The sequence below is a fragment of the Salvelinus sp. IW2-2015 genome, linkage group LG37, assembly GCF_002910315.2.
Source record: "Salvelinus sp. IW2-2015 linkage group LG37, ASM291031v2, whole genome shotgun sequence".
Classification (NCBI taxonomy): domain Eukaryota; kingdom Metazoa; phylum Chordata; class Actinopteri; order Salmoniformes; family Salmonidae; genus Salvelinus; species Salvelinus sp. IW2-2015.
In genome coordinates, this window is record NC_036876.1 from 6,593,717 (window position 1) to 6,617,117 (window position 23,401).

A 23,401-nucleotide genomic window follows, 5' to 3' on the forward strand; every position below is an offset into this window, starting at 1 on the left:
CCTGTTAAAGTCACACTCCATAATTTGTGCATGCCATTCAAAAAGTGTGAACAATAGATCTCATGACAAGGAAATGACTGAAGAAAATTGTAAGAAATGACTGATACCTCATTTAAAGTCACACGAAGCTGCTGGTATTGAAGCCACTAATGATGATCATTGCATTACGTAGCCATGGAAAACATGACAATACAGTGACTCAGCTAAAATACTGACCCAGCCATAGCCTCATGAGGAAACTATCTAGCAACTATAACAAAGGGAAAGGGGGATACCTAGTCATTTGTACAACTGAATGCGTTCAACTGAAATGTGTCTTCCGCTTTTAACCCAACCCCTCGGCCTAACCTTTCGGTTACTGGCCCAATGCTCTAACCACTAGGCTACAACAACAAGCCACAGCATCGCATGAGACCTTGCTACAGTATGTAAAATGTACATAAAAACGCACAAGAACACATTTGGTAACTGGTACCAAATGACGCTTAGAGTTACTTGTTTTCATGAATCCCAAAGACAAGCATGTTATAGTATATTACAGTGTAACTATATAGTTATCATGTACTTTCATTGTAAACAGGCTACCTGTTCATTTCTGTATCGTAAAGTGTTACCAAAAATCTATTTATGAGCAACTTACCTCCTAGCTCTTTAGACTATAATTATTCTCAGCACATATTTAGGAGTCCCCAGATGAAATTGACCCAGTGTAAACTCCAAACGTAGTCACCCTCTTCCCTCTGAGGCTGCTCTGTCTCTCACTATCCCTTCTCTACTTCCCTGTCTCTATCCCCTTTTATCTAGCACTATAAAGTATGCAAATGACCTCTACAGGGACTGCCATGGCAACAGTACTCAGGTAATAGGTGATGAGGTACAGTAGTGTGCAAGATGTACCTTACACAACGTACTCCCTTTAGCTCAACTCAGGAGCACGTGTTGACTCTAGTCTTATCTTAATTGGCTGAGGTAAAAATCAAGGGGGAGGGATGTCATGGCCTTGAGAAGATCATACGTTCTCATAACTCAAGTCTTAAAATGTATTGTAACCGCATCGTAATACATTATACCTGTAGGCTTTAGGTCAAGCGTTACCGAAGATCTTTTATTGTCTAAGCTAAACAGAGAAACAAATCATTTGACTACGTTTCTGAGGTTTGATGACTAGGTGTGAAAATAAAGTGGAATGATGTGTCACTATAGAATGGTCCTGGTCTCCCCTGTCTGTAATCTGATTCGTTATGATGTAAAAGGCTGAACTGATCCTGTATCAGCATTCCTTCTCTGAGACGTTCGATACAGACGGCCCCTGGACTTCAAAAGTATTCTCTTACAAGACTAGCTGCATACTGAATTACATCCTGTGGTCACCAGATCTTCAACAAAGCATTAGAAATTCAAACCCAAAATTTGACTTTATATTTATTATTCAAATATTATTTTACAAGGGAACAGATGGGAACAAGCAGAGCATATTTAGAAACAGCCAAGTTGTTATTGATGATACTGTTGATGACCAACTTGTGGATGCATCACAGGGAGCCGTTTAAGTGCATTTTCTGTTGAGTTTTATGGGAACTATATAATTTGGTAACAACGGGATAAGGGTTTACTGCTTTCAGTGATAAACTATAATACCAACGGTGCATTGAGGGGGACATAATTATGTATATTAGGAGGATGTTTACTATGGGAGCAGCCAGGAAACAAACAGGAAACGCATCATTGCAGCCATATGAGAATGTTTAGTATTCGATAAGCATGGCCTAATGGCCCACCGGCCTCTGACACTTTTTTGTGTTTGGCAGGTAGTCTGGTGCTTATTTCAGACCCTGCATTAACTTTTATGTTGATACTACGTAATCTTATCTATGTTAAGTAGATTTTAAAATGTATATTTTTATTCATAATGTATCAGGTGCTTCAGTTCCGCTCTTTACACCAATCTCAATACATTCCCAAATGTTCATCTAATCATACAGTATGTAATACAATTTCAAGAGCACCCATATGTTGGATATCCATCATTTAATACTTTTTAAATATTTAATGGATAACATATAGAGGGGGATATTCTTGACAGAAGACCAACTCCATTACTAAACTCTAAACGAGGGCAAGTGACCTCGGTCTAGTAAGTTGATCAACTCTGCGATCTCTTGAGCGCACTTCAAAATGTTTCTATTCCATATGCTAGCTCAGGGGGTTGCAGAGGCTAGTCCTAGTGGTGTTGGAGCGCAGTCTCAATCAAAAATATTCACACCTATACCGCCCAGGTGAGACCTCCGCTGCCCAAAGTAATTGCTTCAATTAATTAAGTGTTGGGGCTCACAGGCAACCAGCAGACACTGGGGCCCAGCCGATCCCAAGCCAGTTAACCCAGTCTTAAACTGGAGATGCGTCCCAAATGAAACCCTATTTTCTTTATAGTGCACAACTATTGGGTCAAAAGTAGAGCAAAAAGAAGGGAAAGCGGGGCATTTGGGACACAACCTGGGTAATAGGTAAAATGCTAATGCATCAAATTCACATTGGCCAGATTACAGATAATTTGGAAAAACTAGATGATTACTTCTCCTAGGATTACTTTTAAATTCAGAAGTAATGTTTGCTAATGGTTTTTGACACCGTTCTGCTTTCTCAATGACATTCAAATCAGCATTGATAAAAGGTGCAAGTTTAAGTTTGTTCCACCTGAGTGATTCTGACCACAAGTCAGAGACCACTATGATGACACACTAAATGCGTTTGATGGATTGCTAGACAAGAGCAGTAATAGGCTTTTGTTGGCTACAGTCCAAGCTATGTCTTCCAATGGTACGACTGCTGTCGGCATCCAAAGACGATCCAACTTGAATAAACGCTTGGAGGTAAGGACCACATCAGTGATGTAGCCTACTGGGGATACGGATATCTGTACTTTTTAAAAATGTCCACTTTTAAATGATTGATTTCTACATAGCGCATTAACGTGAATGTGAGTTCCTCCCTTCTAAGCTCCTCCATGGTATTTGTGCCCCATACAGTCAAAAACAATTGTAATTTAAAAAGACCACAACTGAATTATTGCTCAATATAATTCATGCTGATTCCCACAAAAAAATCCATAGGCCTAACGGACACATGCTCAAACTCATGCACCTAATATGAATAGACCAAAGCTGAAACCACACGGAGAGATGCCGTCGGCAACGGCGTCAAAATGTGCGTGCGAGAGTAGAGTGTCAATTCAGACACAGCGTAGCACGTGCCAACTTAGTTGTCATGAGAATCCATAATTAACTATTGTATTTGTTATGGTCACCATGTTCACCCTTGTGAATTATTAATGCGTGTTCCTTTTGACTCCTCTTATATGTCCTACTGGACAGTTGCAGTTTATTAAGAATTTAGCCAGTAGTCTCTTTCTGTCTACATAACAGTATTCTCTCTTGAACGGAGTTCCTCAAGTTTCCCAGCCGTAGCCTGCCTAGGCTCTATGCCTGTGCTGGAAATCAACAAAGCTAGGCATAAATGTATTGTTTTCTCAAATATGTATTATTGGCTCTGGCATTTAAACCCATCAACACTAAATAGACACATTTGAACCTCTATGGGATTCGGTGTCCCTATACCGGGACGGTTGAGCTAACTTGCGCAAATGTGATTAGTATGACGTTGTAACAGCAAACTTTCCAGGACATAGTGTAACGGCTTTCTTCCAGGGATGAAGGAGAGGACCAACGCAGCGCGGCTAGTGTTCAACATGTTTAATAAAGAATAATAACGTGAACACTACAAGCTACAAAACAATAAATGTGAAAACCGAAAAACAGTCCTATCTGGTGCAGAACACAAAGACAGAAAACAATCACCCACAAACCAACAGTGCAAACAGGCTACCTTAATATGGTTCCCAATCAGAGACAATGACAAACACCTGCCTCTGATTGAGAACCATATTAGGCCAAACAACAAACCCAACATAGAAACACAAAACATAGAATGCCCACCCAGCTCACGTCCTGACCAACTAAACAAAGACTAAACAAAGGAAATAAGGTCAGGAACGTGACACATAGACGTGTCTAATATGGGCAGAAAGCATAAATTCTTGTTAATCTAACTGCACTGTCCAATTTACAGTAGTTAATACAGTGAATAATACCATGCGATTGTTTGTGGAGAGCTCACAACAACAAAAAACTTATCATGGCAACTGGTTTGATACATTCACCTCTGAAGGTAAATAATGCAATCTTGCTCTGATTTGTCATCTTGAGGGTCCCAGAGATAAAATGTAGCATAGTTTTGTTTGATAAAATACATTTTTATTTTCAAATGTTGGAACTGGGTTCAACAGTTTGAACCACTGCTGTCTCTGGCTCCACACCCACCCCGTCCGGCCATCGAGATGTGTGAAAGTTAGTGTACAAGCTAATGATCCATCATGTATGACATTCCTGGGAGTCTGTGAACTAAAATGTTGTATTACCATATCATTTTTGTATGTTTTCTATAGTTATATACTTGAAAATGTATCAATTGTCCAATTTGGCACATTTGGGCAGACTTGATACAAAATATTGTCCAGTATTGCAACGCTTCACTGGATCAATCTGAAGCTTTGCACACACAGTGCTACCATCTAATGGCCAAAATGTTAATTGCGCCTCAACTGCAATATTATATTATGGCCTTTCTCTTGCATTAAAAAAATTATTTAAAAAAATTATAAATGAAAACGCATGTTTTTTTGTTTGTATGATCTTTTACCAGATCTAATGTGTTATATTCTCCAACATTAATTTCATATTTCCACAAACTTCAAAGTGTTTTCTTTCAAATGGTATCAAGAATATGCATATCCTTGCTTCAGGTCCTGAGCTACAGGCAGTTAGATTTGGGTATGCCATTTTAGTCTAAAATTTTAAAAAGGGTCCGCACTTTGACCTTATAAATTACCTCCCCGTACCCCTTTAATGGAGATGGGAGGTGGGTGGGGAGAGCAGTGCTGGATGAAACTGATGCAGCAACAAAATATAGGTAAGACGCCTCAGGATTGACTTTCCTATTAATGAGCAAGCAGCAATCAAGAAGTCAAGCATCAAGTATGAATGCTCTCGTCACCCAATTGGTTAGTTCTAATCATTAGCACTACATTATTAACTTTTCTCAGGATACTGGTACAGGATGATTGACACTTATTCTCTCATTCTTTATAGAATAGGAGAGTGCATAATAGATTCTCAACAGAGTCCTAGAAACCAACCGGCTAACTAGGTAGTGAAGTCCCACCTGTCGCTATACCTGTAGGACACCCAATTAACCAGAGATCAAGACAGCCCCTATAAGTTTGGTTCACTCTACCTCAATCACAGAAAGGTATACTAAATGAGTCATGCAAGGTGGAATTTTGCGACAGAATTGCTAATGTAACGTATAATATTCTTTCTCTTATTTAATAGATTGTAATCGTTGGTTAGAATTCATCCTCACATCTCCCATGGGGCCACCATTACACTAATAACACTACAGTGGTAAAACAGTGCGGTCTAAGGCCTGATTTCTACCTTCTGCTTCAATCGAGTTTAGGCCAAACGTCATTTTAGAAACATACAGATTATAGATGATATTCTCTGTATGTTCCAAGAGTGCATTCCGCCTCGCCCTCAAAGGTCCAACTGTCAGTGCCCACACCTAGCTAACCTCATGTCTAATAACCAGTACGGAACAACTCCTTCCTCCAGGCAGGTCCACCTGCAGTATACGCGATGTGAGAGAGAAGCCTGGAATTAACCAACACGCAGGAGTGAAGAGTGAGGAGTGTCAAAATGTCAGAAGCCATAGCCGCCAATCTGGATAAGGAGAGCTAGGATGGAAAGCCTGAGGGGCCTGACCTTGAGAGTCAAAGCAAGGCTGTCCGTTTCCTTCTCTTTCGGTGTTGATGGAGTGAGGAGCCTTTCACACAGGTGCTTGTTAGCCGCACTCAACCACAAGAGGAGTGTGGACAGTTGATGGACACTCTGCAGGACATAAATTGAGAGTGCAGTAGGCTTTGGGTTACGCCTCACCTTTCAGTACCTGTTCTGTCTTTCTCCCGGGATGGGAAACAAAGACAGAACACAAAAGTTGAAGACAACTTACAAAAGCTTGCCAATGGTTGCAGTGCTTTTCTTGACTGCTGAACAGCGGTACAACGTTATTTGTCTGACCTTTGGAAGATGTTCTCTGCCACAGCAGTGGTGAACCTGATATGTGTGGGGAGAGAGCAGCCTTTTTCTTATTGGAACATATTGTGATACGTTTCTCTGCAGCACGGTTGCACACTATGGGAGTAGATGGGTATTGTATTCATAATAAAAGGTAAGAAAGCTAAAAAAGCCACTGAAGTCTCCAAGAGTTATCCCATTGAATCATCAAGGAGTGATCTATACATTATATGAATGTCTGTAGAAACAAACTATACGTCTACCAGAAATGCATACATGCAAGTCCATTCAACAAACCAACAATTATCATCACACTCTGAAACGCATTTGCACAGACCCACGCACACACCCACACGACATATTGTCCAGGTGGATAACTGTACACAAGGGCATGAGCCAGGAGTGACAGCTGCTGATGGACTGGCAGTGGGCAGCACCCGGAACATGAAAGCCAAATCCAGCATTGTCCAGGATATCGACGGGGCCAACGTCACTGTAGCACTTGTACCATCTGTAGTGGGAGGAGCAGCTCCAGGAGCCTGGCTGATCAGAAAAGACCCTCTTTGATATGAGAGGGTCCATGTTTGAAAGGGGGAAAAAATAAATAATAATGTTTGAAAGGAGGGGGGAGTTAACAAGTCTCCTAGGATATCAAATGCTAAAGAGTGGGAAAATCTGGGAGAATTATTGAGAGCAGTATTGGTTGAAGATAAATCAGGAATAACGTGCCAGGCAGACCTTATTCATCTGCTGTCTTTATTCAAACCCCTACTCTGTACTGAGGACCTCTATGAAGTTCAATGAGATAGGTCTATTCATGATTTAATGAGTGCATTTTTCTCTAGATAATTTTGACTTGGTCTATAGCTAAAACAAGGTTGACATACTGTAAATACATTACTATTTCTACAAAACACAGCTGCTCCGTGAAGCCTGTCAGAAAACAGTGGAAAGACTTTACTTCCCACAAAGAGACATGCTTTTGTCCTAAAAGAAACAGGAAAGAAATGCATTTTAAAAGCTTTAACAAGAGCAGTGTATTTTGTTTAATTTCTACAAAATACAACTGCTCCGTGAAGCCTGTCAAACTGTGGAAAAACTTTACTTCCACAAAGAAACATGCTATTGTCCCAAAACATTATAGTAATAAAAAAGGAATTCCAAAATCTTTAACAAGAGCAATGTATTTTGTTTAATTACTACACACACAGCTACTCCGTGAAGTCGGGATCGATTTTTTATTTTTTAAACTTCTACTGAGAAAAAAAGCTGTGGGGCATAGCCAGTGGTTGGCTACTAGGGCAGAGGCATATACATGCATGCTCCTGATAACATAAAGACTACATTAAACAAAATAGACTAAGCTATACAATCAGTCCAAGACACAGATTCAATGTCCAAGAGTAAGTATCTACTCCAAAGTGCGGTATCACGCAGCTTGCAATCCTCCCTTTCAAAGCACAATGTCGTCCGCCATCTGTTTCCTTGATAAAAGGCCCAAAGATGAAAACTTGAGTTGCCTTCACTTTCATGTAAATAGCTAACCAACTTACTGAAATGTAGTTGAGTGACCACAAGAGCTGAGCCACTGTAAGATACAGTGGCATGATATTTAGACTGCCTTGCTTACTCAAGAGAAAAATAAACCCTTGATGAGCTGTGTGATTACGACGCTAAGTAGTATACAGTGCCTTCGGAAAGAATTCAGACCCCTTGACTTTTTCCAGATTTTATTAGGTTCCAACCTTATTCTAAAATGGATTAAATAATTTTGCCCCCTCATCAGTCTACACACAATACCCCATAAATACAAAGCAAAAACAGGTTTTTAGAATTTTTTGCTAATTTATCAAAATATCACATTTACAAAAGTATTCAGACCCTTTACTCAGTACTTTGTTGAAGCACCTTTGGCAGCAATTAAAACCTTGAGTCTTATTGGGTATGACGCTTCAAGCTTGGCACACCTGTATTTGAGGAGTTTCTCTCATTCTTCTCAAGCTTTCTCAGGTTAGATTGGGAGCATTGCTGCACAGCTATTTTCAGGTCTCTCCAGAGATGTTAGATCGGGATCAAGTCCAGTCTCTATCTGGGCTACTCAATGACATTCAGAGACTTGTCCGAAACCACTCCTACATTGTCTTAGCTGTGTGCTTCGAGTTGCTGTCCTGTTGGAAGGTGAACCTTCACTCCAGTCTGATGTCCTGAGCGCTCTGGAGCAGGTTTCTATTAAAGATCTCTCGGTTTCCTCCAGACGTGACACTTGGAATTCAGGCTAAAGAGTTGATCTTGGTTTAATCAGACCAGAGAATCTTGTGGTTTGAGAGTCTTTAGGTGCCTTTTGGCAAACTCCAAGCGGGCTGTCATGTGCCTTTTACTGAGGAATGGCTTTCGTCTGGTCACGCTACCGTAAAGGCCTGATTTGTGGAGTGCTGCAGAGATGGTTGTCCTTCTAGAAGGTTCTCCCATCTCCACAGAGGAACTCTAGAGCTCTGTTAGAGTAAACACTGGGTTCTTGTCACCTCCCTTACCAAGAACCTTCTCCCCTGATTGCTCAGTTTGGCTGGGCAGTCAGCTCTAGGAAGAGTTTTGGTGGTTCCTAACTTCTTCCATTTAAGAATGATGGAGGACACTGTGTTCTTTGGGACCTTCAATGCTGCAGAAATGTTTGGTACCCTTCCCCAGATCTGTGCCTCGACACGATCCTGTCTCGGAGCTCTACGTACAATTCCTTCGACCTCATGGCTTGGTTTTTGCTCTGACATGCACTGTCAACTGTGGGACCTTATATTGACAGGTGTGTCAGTCAAAAGTACCAGTCAAAAGTTTGGACACACCTACTCATTCCAAGGTTTTTCTTTATTTTTACTATTTTCTACATTGTAGAATAATATTGAAGACATCATGTAGTAACCAAAAAAAGTGTTAAACATGTATTTTATTTTTGAAATTCATCAAAGTAGCCACCCTTTGCCTTGATGACAGCTTTGCACACTCTTGTCCATCACAAGCTTCCTGCCATGGACCTCTATACCAGGCGGTGTCAGAAGAAGGCCCTAGAAATGGTCAAAGACTCCAGCCACCCTAGTCATAGACTGTTCTCTGCGCTACCACAAGGCAAGCGGTAGTGGAGCTCCAAGTCTAGGTCCAAAAGGCTTCTAAACCCAGCTTCTACCCCTAAGCCATAAGACTCCTCAACATCGCGTCAATTGTATATAGAATGCGACCCCCCCCCCCCCCCCCCCMCATCMCTGCCCYGCCTCTCTCTGTTGTCATCTATGCATAGTCACTTTAATTAAAACTACATACATGTACATACTACAGTCTGGTTCATCCTTGGGAGCAATTTCCAAACGCCTGAAGGTGCCACGTTCATCTGTACAAACAATAGTACGCCATTATAAACACCATGGGACCACGCAGCCGTCATACCGCTCAGGAAGGAGACACGTTCTGTCTCCTAGAGATGAACGTACTTTGGTGCGAAAAGTGCAAATCAGTCCCAGAACAACAGCAAAGGACCTTGTGAAGATGCTGGAGGAAACAGGTACAAAAGTATCTATATCTGTCATGCCCTGGCCATAGAGAGGCTTTTATTCTCTATTTTGGTTAGGGAAGGGTGTGACTAGGGTGGGCATTCTAGTTTCTTTATTTCTATGTTTTCTATTTCTTTGTGTTTGGCCGGGTGTGGTTCTCAATCAGAGGCAGCTGTCTATTGTTGTCTCTGATTGAGAACCATACTTAGGTAGCCCTTTTTTCCACCTGTCTTTGTGGGAAGTTAACTTTGTTTGATGGCACATAGCCTTAAGCTTCACAGTTTGTTTTTGTAGTGTTTATTGTTTTGTTCTGCGTCATTTTGTTTAATAAAATAAAATGTACGCTCACCTTGCAGCTTTAACAGCCGTGACAATATCCACAGTAAAACAAGTCCTATATCGACATAACCTAAAAGCCCGCCCAGCAAGGAAGAAGCCACTGCTCCAAAACCGCCATAAAAAAGCCAGACTACGGTTTGCAACTGCACATGGGGACAAAGATTGTACTTTTTGGAGAAATGTCCTCTGGTCTGATGAAACAAAAATAGAACTGTTTGGCCATAATGACCATCGTCATGTTTGGAGGAAAAAGGGGGAGGCGTGCAAGCCGAAGAACACCACGGGGGTGGCAGCATCATGTTGTGGGGGTGCTTTGCTGCAGGAGGGATTGGTGCACTTCACAAAATAGATGGCATCATGAGGCAGGAAAATTATGTGGATATACTGATGCAACATCTCAAGACATCAGTCAGGAAGTTAAATCTTGGTCGCAAATTTGTCTTCCAAATGGACAATGACCCCAAGCACACTTCCAAAGTTGTGGCAAAATAGCTTAAGGGAAACAAAGTCAAGGTATTGGAGTCGCCATCACAAAGCCCTGACCTCAATCCTATAGAACATTTGTGGGCAGAACTGAAAAGGCGTGTGCGAGCAAGGAGGCCTACAAACCTGACTCAGTTACACCAGCTCTGTCAGGAGGAATGGGCCGATATTCACCCAACTTATTGTGGAAAGCTTGTGGAATTCTACCCGAAACATTTGACCCAAGTTAAACAATTTAAAGGCAGCGCTACCAAATACTAATTAAGTGTATATAAACTTCTGACCCACTTCGAATGTGATGAAAAAAATAAAAGCTGAAATAAATCACTCTACTATTATTCTGACATTTCACATTCTTAAAATGTCACATTTCCTTAAATGTCAGGGAATGTGAAAAACTGAGTTTAAATGTATTTGGCTAAGGTGTATGTAAACTTCCGAGTTCAACTGTATTTATTTTTTACTGCTGCTCTTTAATTACTTGTTACTTTTCTCTTATTCTTATCTGTGTTATTTGTAAGTAAGCTTTACACTGTAAGGTCTACACCTGTTGTATTCGGCGCAAGTGACTAATAAAATTTGATTTGATCTGGTTTGCACTTAGTGGGACTATCATTTGTTTTTAAACAGGACAATGACCCAACACATCTCCAGGCCGTGTAAGGGCTATTTGATCAAGAAGTAGAGTGATGGAGTGCTGCATCAGATGACCTGGCCTCCACAATTACCCGACCTCATACCAATTGAAATGGTTTGGGATAAGTTGGAAYGCAGAGTGAAGGAAAAGAAGCCAACAAGTGCTCAGCATATGTGGGAACTCCTTCAAGACTGTTGGAAAAGCATTCCAGGTGAAGTTGGTTGAGAGAATACGAAGTGTGCAAAGCTTTCGTCAAGGCAAAGGGTGGCTACTTTGAAAAATCTCAAATATAAAATATTTGACTACAGAACAGACAGATCAGGGGCCGTATGTATCAAGTGTCTCTGATTAGGAGTGCTGAGGATTCATTTGGGCTTTTAGATCACAATGAAAAGGATTCCATGAGGACCTGATCCTTGACCAGCACCCCTACTGTGAGATGATTGATACATACGACACCTTGTATTTGTGAACTCAGAGATTACACAAGCAATTCATCTAACAGAGGAACATAAAATAACCTGTCAGACTACATGTCATTGTAATCATACATCGTAATATTTATGCAATTGACTATGCTTGTGACGGTTACAATACAATGCCAAGAACTGTCATGACACAAAACCAACAAGTCCTTATCATTATTTTTGAAAAGCAGATCGTCTACCTGTCCATCAACCTTAGTACCATTTGAATGTAAACATCGACCCTGTGTTTAGGGTGTCCATATTAGGACAGCCACCATCCCCTGCAGAGACCAAGTACGTCCTTATATGGACACCGTATGTAAAATCTAATAGGCCTATAGTAGATGACAAAGAGAGATGGTGCTAGACATATCTGGGTCTGCTTAAAAGAATAATGATGACACATTGTCCATGTAGTTTTAAAGGTATAATTTAACAACCCCCTGTTTGTCATGCAACCTAACTCACTTAAATTGAGTTGCCTAATTACCTCAAATTCACTATCCCGCTGCTTGTTTTCCGATTGGTGCCCATCAAACTGTGATCAACACTTGACGGAACCCAACAGACTTTAGGTTGAGATTGATTAATTTATAATGTGTTTACAAGTATAATACATGTTTATGTTTTTATCAGTGAGTGCTTTTGCTGTCACATCTTCGTCCTCTTGGAAGCTGTGTGTGTGTGTGTGTGTGTGTGTGTGTGTGTGTGTGTGTGTGTGTGTGTGTGTGTGTGTGTGTGTGGTGTGTGTGTGTGTGTGTGTGTGTGTGTGTGTGTGCTGTGCGCGTGTTTAATAGATAAATTATTGAAATATATTTTGGAAATACAACTCAAAACATTAGAACCATCATACTGAGCTAGCGCTTATTTGTATAATCATGGGCGCAATCCAACACATTTTAACACATTGGTATTATGAACCTAAAAGGGGTAGACTATGGCTAACCATTGCAACACTGCCTGGCCACAAAACTGCACCTGGGGAGGGGAGTAATAATTTGTCACTAATAGCCCCATATATTTGAGCCTCACTGAAAGAAAGCCTTGAGTAATAACCAGACCAGGTGTCTCACTCTGATCAACGAGCACATCTCCCAAATAAATCCCATGGACCATCAAGAGGAAACCGGCCAACGGGAAACACATCATCATGGGTCACCAAAGGTGAGTTGGAAGAGATGGATGCTGACTAAAGGAGCAAAATGTCACCTTCGAAATTACAAATCTATATCTAGTGTTCACATTAGGAGACGGAATCAGATAATGGAATCTCACTCTTCCGTTGGTGAAGGACACGCCACAAATCGAGTCGTTCAGGTGTTTTCTCTTTCAATTCTTTATCTTATTTTCACCCTTCTATTTTGTTGTGAGTGCCATGGCTCAATATCTAATTATGCTACCTACACTGATAAAAGAGGGGAGTGAACTTGGCATTGAAGACTTGAGAGAAAAAAGAGGTATGATTGTCGTGATTGACGTTTCGAAACAAAATAATTGTACTTTCTTATCCCATATCATATCAAATATTTAAGGAATTGTATTTCCACATCTCTATACCCTTTCGTGCAAAGTATTCTGTTTGCAATCGCAGACCCTGTACAAGGGAATCTTGAAATGGATTCCACCCAAAAAATTCAACATGAAACAAAATGTGGTTCATCTAGCTATGTTCCTTGCAAACGCTACTTTGACGTCCTGACATTTGAGCGCATTAGATGAGAAAATACATCAAGTGGCTTCATTTCATGTACTATATGTATTCTCCCAATATACAGTACAACCCATGGCTTTATCGTACAGTAAAGCTATCAGGTTGAGTTAGTGATTTAATTTGGTGAGTACAGTACTGTGTCCTTTGTTTATGGTACACATCAAAGGAAATGGCAGCGTGTTAATGGCGGGTCTGTGTTCTCAACGTTGGCACTCGGCGAACTCAGACACAAATGGACGCGGATGAATGTCAATTACAATAATTGTTTAATCAATTGTTAGCCCACGTCTTCACACGTTTCCAAGGCGAGTGCTTATTAGATGGTGATTAGATGGTGCCCAAAAGGAGAAATTCGGGACTTGAGGCAAGATCAAAGCGGATGCTTTGCGTGTCATTTCCTCTGCAAAGCCTAAAACCACAATGCATGTTCAAAGCTAAGGAACATGACTATTGTCAAAGAACATGACAATAATTCCAATGTAACACCCTGTATTTTTCCAAAACAACCACTCTCTAACCCCTGACTTGTTACCATAAGTTCCTTGGAAAGGTTAAAGGTCAGCTAAACCAAATGAAATCCATAGGGTGCACAGTAACCCTTCCCATGAATACCCTCTTAGCAATGCATTATAAGCACAATCTTAAGGCCTTATGAGCTATACATAAAGTACTATAAAGCACAACATATGCCCTACTAGCTGCTCAGAAACAGCTATAACTACATGCATTAAACATTATGAGCAGGCAGCATAAGGCCTTATGAAGCAAAGTGTTATAATGCATTATACTCTATGAAGAGATTATTCATAAGAAGTGTTACCGGTGCAACAGGCGTTTTGAGGCTGAACAGGACACACAGAGGCAAAGGAGAAGTGAAAACAAGGATATTCTGTTGTTTCATTTTGAATAAACTTTTTAAAAATTATATTTAAAAAAAAGACCTTTATTTAACCAGGAAGGGCTCATTGAGATTTAAAATCTATTTTTCAAGAGCGTCCTGGCCAAGATAGGCAGCACCAAGTCATTACAAAAATGACAGACAAACAACATGAAAAACTACAAGTAATCTAGTAAAAACCATAGTATTCACAAGAGTATAACAAAAATCAAAAACAGCAAATTAAAAACATTGACAGGTCAGGGAATCAGTCTCAAGATCATTCATCAGTAATTTAAAAATACCAATCGGGACAAGTTCTTAAGCAAATCGCTGGATAAACAGGCTACCCAAAGTACAGCTATTACGTCGTTACCCAAATAGCTCTTCTCTCTTCTGTAAAACAACAGAAGAATGATGCATGTTCAACACTATGAGAACAGAACTGGAATTCTAATAGAACAACCCAACCATTGTCAAACAATCAACCGTAACCACAAGTGCTATGTCTGACCACCTGACCTGCTATGACTCGTTCGCTGGGTAAAACGAGGGCAGCTAAACCGAAGGTGTCTTAGTGGTTAAGGAATAGATGAATTGCTGAGATGTCTCCTGACAACTGTTTGCTTCTTAAGAACAAAGGTTAAGTGAATGCAATGATGTATCCATGTACAAACTTTGCGCGGCACATACAATCAATTTGTGGACCGGATTTGGCCCGCATTCCTCCAGTTGAAGACCCCTGACCTAGACGACTCAACACACACCACCACTGCAAATAGCACTACATTTCGATATAGAAGAACAGTGAGTTGAAACGACTGAGGATTGTCACACCGTCAGACTCTTGTTACAGGGGCCCCAAGAGACTACTGCATGTGATAGGGGTCCTTCAGAAAGAGAAATGCGTGTCAGTTTGATACATGTCTCAGTGACAGCATGGCAATTAGATCTACTGTCATCTGCAATAGTCTTTCTCTTCTTTCAAGGCAATGCACACACACACATGCAGAAATGTGTGTAGGCACACACGCACCAAAGGAGGCTGGTGGGAGGAGCTATTGGAGAACGGGCTAATTGTAATGGCTGGAATCTCTATGGGGGGAGGAGTAGGCTTTGTACCTGTTGGTATTTGGGGCTTGGTGAGAATGCAAGACTACTACTGTCTCTGCACAAGACCTGGGCTTTTGTGGTGCAGGTATTAGTGATCTCTCCTTTGCACTGCAGGATCCATAAATCGATCCCCTGTTACAGTTCACTCTCTCTTCACATTGGCCTGTATTGGAAAAGTATTGGACAGAAGTCACTCTTCCCCATATAATGAACAATAGCAACAGTATATACGATAGAGCTCACTGCTTAGCAGTGGGGTGGTGTAGTGCTATTATCTCTCAGTGAGGGATTGTATGGAATAATAGCATGCTATTGATTCACCAGTGAGGTGTAAGGAAGGACCCGTAAGAACCAGATTTACGAGTATGTTCTCCCTGCAGTTGCTTCGATACCACCCTGAGAAGCACTTTGATTTCAGCAGATGGCCTCCCATCAAAGCACTAACCAAGCCCACTCTTACACATCTTGACAAGAGAGCTCCAGCACCTACCTGGCTCTCTCAGGTGAGTATGAATGCAGGCTAATATAACATCAATCAGCAACGCAACACTAATTAATCCATGCCTTGCTTTACTGTTGTGCATGTGTAACCCTTGTTAACTTGGTGCTTTGATAGGTACAGTCCGTATCCTTCCGCCCACTCTCTGACCACTGATAGTTATGCACCTAGGTCCTAGATTATACAAATGAGCTGTGCACGTGTTTTAGGCATGCTGCTGAAACACAGAGTTGCATCCTTGCTCATTGCTCATTACTGTCCTTCCAGAGTGTAATATAGTGCTGCTGCCCGCGTCACAGAGCTGAACTGTTCGTCACCTGTTGCTGCTGGATTCATTGAGCTGACGTATCTGGATGTGCATTCTGCTTTGTTCTTTGCCATTGAGCTGAGGACTGAAAGTGACTGACAGTGAATGAACTCTACTCCATCTTCATATCAGCGGGCCCCCAGCAAGCGATGTCTAAAGTGGGCACACATTCATTTTTTTCCTTCTCCATTTATGTTATTTCAACAGTACCAGTACTGCTCAGGGTGATTCATTGTTGAATGAAATGTATGTATTGGATGTTTGGATGTCAATTTTCTAACTCCTATTATTACAGAATTTTCTAAACTGCTTGTCTGCTGAGTTGAGGAATGTGCACACTGTGCTCTAAGAACATCTTTAGACACTTCATTAGGAAAATGGAAAGGTCACACATTCACTCAGTATTTCTGTGTAATACCACACACACACACAAGTTGCTTTTGGATGTCTGTAAATGAATGCACGTTCGAAGCAGCTAACGACAATATTTATGTAGAGGTAGTTATCAGTAAAAAATAAGAAAAAAGACAACCACAGTAATAAGGAAAAAATATTACGGTGAATAAAGTCAGTGTCTTGAACACTTCTTAGGCTCTAAGCTCGCTCATTAGCACAGTCCAATACTCAAGTCTTGCAATCCAAATTCAATCCAAATCAGAGTACTTTGAGAGTACGGTGTCCATATTAGGACAGCCTCAGTGTCACAAGGATTTAGTAAGTGACTAGACCAAAAAGACAAGGGCAGTCGACCAATTCTGAGTATTAACTCTCTTGGTCTCTCTCCAGGGGGACTTGTCTTAAGTCCTGGTCCATGTTACTTTCCGAGCATAACATTGTGGGGACGCTGGACTGGGCTGCTCATGCTCATTCCCATCAACCTGATGACGTCAGGCCACAAGCCATGGAGATCGTCACCCCGGAGATCCAACACTGTCTTTCTTCAGCCAGAGAGAAAACACAAACACACAACTGAGTTAGCACCAGTACTTTTGTGAGGGATGAAGAGAGGCCCTTTTCAAAAGTTTAGCTTTTCACTCAGACATCTCTGTAGAGACGACACAGCCTGATCCAAATTGCTCCAGATTTAAAGTGTGATTGACATTTCAAAAACAGTCTACCGATTTGCCCAGGCTATTTCCTCTAGCATGACACACTCTCTGACCCGTTTTACCCAGCAGGTAGTCGACCTATGCTACTGTGTAATGGCTGAAAGCCAGGACCCAGTAGAACCATGTTCAGAGCATACCAACACACACTCACAGAGATAGACACACACACACTGCACATCTGAGAGTTACATAAAATATGAATAACACCAACAGAACATTGTGAATACACAGTGAATAGGTTGTAAGTATTGAGTTGTTGGCCAGTATCTGTTTGCCTTGTGTCCTGGGGATGTGCATACACCCATTTACAACAACTATTCTTAACACCACAAGATCAAGGACAAAAAAAAACTTACTCTAAAGCACATTATCTCATACATTTAAATAATTGATTAGCATGAATGTCTAACAATAAGGTACCAAGTTGGCTAACATGTCTACCACATTCACAAAAGTACTATTTGAGCCAAGCTGTCTGTCTCCTGTCTAGTTACTTTGTCTTAAAGGAGGTTAAATAGAATCCTTGATTCATAGTGTCTCTGTGTGTGCTGTATTATACACAGGAGGATCTCACAGTGAGTAACGACAGTGCGATATCTTCCCATACCAGAGAATCCGAGCTCTGCTTTAGCCACAAAGCCTCAGGTCTGCAGTCTGAGCAGTATCGGTACACTGTCACGATCAGACAGAGAGATGTAGAATAGGTTAGGTATGCATGAAGAAGCCTCATGAATAAAGTGGTGGGATATGCTTTCAGGCCTACCAGACTTTTGTTAGAATGTGTCACATCCGTATATCAAAGTGACTTACAAGCTAAAATCGGTCAAGTATCAGGGTGGACTCCCTGCCACTGGCAAGGTCTTGTGCATGAATTACACATTTTATGATATCTTGTATTGGGTCGCTCCATGAAAAGAGGGCCTTTTGCATCCCTTTGATATTTTAAGTAGATATTGTGCATCAATATTACATTTTAAAAGCCTGTTATATTAAAATAAGTTCCCTTAAAAGTTCTTAGGGCTGCAATCCCGTTAACGGGATCGATATGACAACAGCTGGTGAAAGTGCAGGGCGCCAAATTCAAACAACAGAAATCTCATAATTAAAATTCCTCAAGCATATAAGTATTTCACACCATTTTAAAGATACACTTCTTGTTAATCCCACCACAGTGTCCGATTTCAAAAAGGCTTTACAGTGAAAGCACCACAAACGAATATGTTAGGTCACCGCAAAATCACAGAAAAACACAGCCATTTTTCCAGCCAAAGACAGGAGTCACAAAAAGCAGAAATAGAGATAAAATGAATCACTAACCTTTGATGATCTTCATCAGATGACACTCATAGAACTTCATGTTACACAATACATATATGTTTTGTTCAATAAAGTTCATATTTATATCCAAAAACCTCAGTTGGGTTTTTTGGCGCCATGTTCAGAAATGCCTCCAAAATATCAGGAAGAAATTGCAGAGAGCCACATCAAATAACAGAAATACTCATCATAAACTTTGATGAAAGATACATGTTTTACATAGAATTAAAGATACATGTGTTCTTAATGCAACCGCTGTCAGATTTCAAAAAAGCTTTACGGCAAAAGCACAATATTCAATAATCTGAGAACAGCGTTCAGCCACAAAAGGAAGCCATACAGTTACCCGCCAAATTGTGGAGTCAACAAAAGTTATAAATAGCATTATAAATCTTAACTTACCTTTGCTGATCTTCGTCGGAATGCACTCCCAGGACTCCCACAAGAAATTTTTGTTTTGTTCGGTAATGTCCATCATTTATGTCCAAATAGCTATTTTTGTTAGCGTGTTTGGTAAACAAATCCAAAGTCAGGAAGTGCGTTCACTAAAAGCAGACGAAATGTCAAAAACTTCCGTAACAGTCAGTAGAAACAAGTCAAACGATGTATTGAATCAATCTTTAGGATGTTTTTAACATAAATCTTGAATAGAGTTCCAACCGGAGAATTCCATTGTCATCAGAAGTGCGATGGAACAGAGCTCCCTCTCATGTGAATGCGCATTGTCAGAGCATGGTCAGGTCATGGTAGACCTTACTAATTCCCGTCTCCTTCGGCCCCACTTCACAGTAGAAGCATCAGGCAAGGTTCTACAGACTGTTGACATCTAGTGGAAGCCGTAGGAAGTGCAAACTGACCCATATCCCACTGTGTATTCGATAATGAGTTGAATGAGTTGAAAACCTACAAACCTCAGATTTCCCACTTCCTGGTTGGATTTTTTTCTCAGGTTTTTGCCTGCCATATGAGTTCTGTTATACTCACAGACATCATTCAAACAGTTTTAGAAACGTCCGAGTGTTTTCTATCCAATACTAATAATAATATGCATATATTAGCAACTGGGACTGAGGAGCAGGCAGTTTACTCTGGGCACCTCTGGGCACCTTTTCATCCAAGCTACTCAATACTGCCCCTGCAGCCACAAGAAGTTAAATATAGACCACATGGATAATTCAGTAAATCAGATTTTTTTATATGAATAAAGGCTTTCTAAAGTGCCAACATTTTTATTTTGTTGCTTTGGCAAAGTCATTTCTGAAGATTATTATTGGTTTCATGTGACAATTGATTCATGCATGTCTGTCTCTCATTTTAATGTCAACAATCTTACGTGAGCTGAACTCTCACTTTATTATGGTGAAACTATACTTTTTTTTTAAATTTTCTCTCCAATAGAAACATTGAACATTTAATAGTCAAATCATAGTGTAAAGCAAGTGACTGGTTCTAATCTTTTTGGCCATTTTCTGTTGTTTTTTTGATGGAAAATTGAGTGGGTCGAGCATGAAACATCAACTGTGTTACCAACAGTTGAAGTCTGAAGTTTACATACACTTAGGTTGGAGTCATTAAAATTTGTTTCTCAACCACTCCACAAACTTCTTGTTAACAAACTATAGTTTTGGCAAGTCGGTTAGGACATCTACTTTGTGCATGACAAGTAATTTTTCCAACAATTGTTTACAAACAGATAATTTCACTTATAATTCACTGTATCACAATTCAGTGGGTCAGATGTTTACATACACTAAGTTGACTATGCCTTTAAACAGCTTGGAAAATTCCAGAAAATTATGTCATGGCTTTAGAAGCTTCTGAAAGGCTAATTGACATCATTTGAGTCAATTGGAGGTGTACCTGTGGATGTATTTCAAGGCCTACCTTCAAACTCAGTGCCTCTTTGCTTGACACCATGGGAAAATCCAAACTTCCGACTTCAACTGTATATACAGTGCATTCGGAAAGTACTCAGACCACTTCACTTTTTTCCACATTTTGTTTTACGTTACAGCCTTATACTAAAATGTATTAAATAGTTTTTTTCCTTCATCAATCTACACACAAAACTCCAGAATGACAACGCAAAACAGGTTTTAGATATTTTTGCAAATGTATAAAAAAAATGTAATATTACATTTACGTAAGTATTCAAACCCTTTACTCAGTACTTTGTTGAAGTACTTTTGGCAGTGATTACAGTCTTGAGTCTTCTTGGGTATGACGCTAAAAGCTTGGCACACCTGTATTTGGGGAGTTTCTCCCATTCTTATCCACAGATCCTCTCAAGCTCTGTCAGGTTGGATGGGAAGTGTCGCAGCACAGCTATTTTCAGGTCTCTCCAGAGATTTTCGATCAGGTTTAAGTCTGTCAATCAGAGATTTGTCGCAAAGCCACTCCTGCGTTGTCTTGGTTGTGTGCTTAGGGTCGATATCCTGTTGGAAGGTGAACCTTTTCCTCAGTGTGAGGTCCTTAGCTCTCTGTACTTTGCTCCGTTAATATTTCCCTCGATCCTGAATCCCAGTTCCTGCCGCTGAAAAACATCCCCACAGCATGATGCTACCACCACCATGCTTCACCGTAGGGATGGTATTGGCCAGGTGCCTGGGCGGTGCCTGGTTTCCTCCATACGTGACCCTTGGCCTTCAGACCAAAGAATCTTTAAGTGCCTTTTGGCAATCTCCAAGCGTGCTCTCTCTTACTTTAGAGTGGCTTTCGTCTGCCACTCTATCATTAAGGCCTGATTGGTGGAGTCCTTCTGGAAGGTTCTCCGATCTCAACAGAGGAACTCTAGAACTCTGTCAGAGTGACCATCGGTTCTTGGTCACCTCCCTGATCAAGGTCCTTCTCCCCCGATTGCTCAGTTTGGCCTGGCGGCCAGCTCTAGGAAGAGTCTTGGCGGTTACAAACTTCTTCCATTTAAGAATGATTAAGGCCACTGTCTTCTTGGGGTTCTTCAATGGTACCCTTCCCCAGATCTGTGCCTCAACACAATCCTGTCTCGGAGCTCTTACGAACAATTCCTTCAACCTCATGGCTTGATTTTGCTCTGACATGCACTGTCAACTGTGGGACCTTATATAGACAGGTGTATGCCTTTTCAAATCATATCCCATCAGTTGAATTTACCACAGATGGACAATTGGCCCAGCGTCGTCCAAGTTAGGGGAGGGTTAGGCCGACCGGGATGTCCTTCTCCCATCGCACTGTAGCGACTCCTGTGGCAGGCTAGGCGCTGACACGGTCACCAGATGTATGGTGTTTCCTCTGACACAAAATACATTTTTGTGGATGGGTATAATTTGTATAATAGTAATATTTAAAATGACTAAATCGGGTAATTTTGTATACATTTATTAAAATTTGCATCGGGCCGCTTCTGGGGGGATTCTGGTAAGATGCAGGCTAAGTCGGCTGAATTCCGGTAGACGGAAATGGCCCGATGTACTTGGGCCGATTCTGGGCAGTCATTCATTTTGATTCTGGGCCAAGTCCAGCACCCGATTCCCGGGCCGATTCAATCAGTTCCGGCCCCCGGAAGAGGGCCGCTTCTGGGCCGATTCCTCATTGCTAGCTGGGGCATTTGTTATAGTAGTCCTAGCGTAGGTTAGGGTAGCCTACGGAGGTCTTCGGTTTTAAAATTATGAAACAGAAAACAAACATTTGTCACAGCAAAATAACTTCTAAATACCAAGGTTCTCATCTCTTTCATGATGGGTATGGATAATTGTAGCCTACATCATGGAGGGGGTTTTATGCATGTCCAAAGCATGGATAAAATAAGGTAGGCCTGCCTACAATACATAGATAAAAAGGGAATGTCAGCTCACTGTTTTGTTCCTCTCAAACTTGATCTTTTAATAAAGCTTTGGTGATCAAGATTTATTTCCAAGCGGTCTAACAAGCCAAATACTTTATCAAGGGTCTTGACTAGCCTACTTGATTACATTGGAGCAGGACAAAAATAAAACAGTCTTCATTGAGAGGAAGGGATGTTTGGTTTTTAATCAAATAAAACCAAATGGGGAAAAAAAACGGTGTTTTATGTTTCTAAATAGGAACAATACAGGCACCAAAAGCACATCTTGTTTCATGTGCAGATGGGCAGTTCCACTAAAACCAGCTTTTGGTTGTTCTTAAATATCCCTTCAGTGCTGCCTGAAATTTGCAGTTAGAATCATATTTTTAACGACACATCTGAAATATTTCCACCCCGCCCATCTGAGTGCTAGCAAGCTGATATAAGACAGGTGATTTATTTTGTTTTTGCATGAAGAAATTGCAAACGTGTATTTGACACTAGCGCCGCCTTAACGCAAGCTGGAAATAGAGCTCTGGTAGGCCGTCATTGTAAATATGAATGTTCTTAATTGACATGCCTAATTAAATGTTAACTAAATAAAAAATACTGGTCCTTCATCTCTAAGATGCACTGCTGTATGTACTTACAAAAACTACTGTATTTCCTATAAGTCTGGCTCCAAAAATTGCTGTGTTCAAATCCTGCCTCAAATGAACCCTTCATCTACCTCGCTTCACAGTAAAGCCGCTGGCCTTACAAAAATATTTAGCCCTGCCACTCTTCCGATATTGGATATGTCACCCGCTATTGCTTGTGCCATGGGCCACTGTCAAACTCATTTTGCCCATGGTTATTTTCAGTACAATGAACCACACGATGGCTTTGCGATGGATGAAGCAGTTCATGAGAGGAATACTGAGGGGTAAATATATGGTGGCCTGAAAGGCTGTGTTTCAGATTAAGAAAAGACAATCTGGGCCCCCGGGAATAAGAGCCACTATGTCCATCTTCTG

General features: G+C 40.9%; 1 pseudogene; it reads right to left on the minus strand.

Annotated features, from left to right (window-relative positions):
* LOC111960328 (phospholipid-transporting ATPase ABCA1-like) overlaps nt 1–777 on the minus strand; it is a 232,665-nt pseudogene extending 231,888 nt beyond the window's left edge.
* Nucleotides 778–23,401: the final 22,624 nt, after the last annotated feature.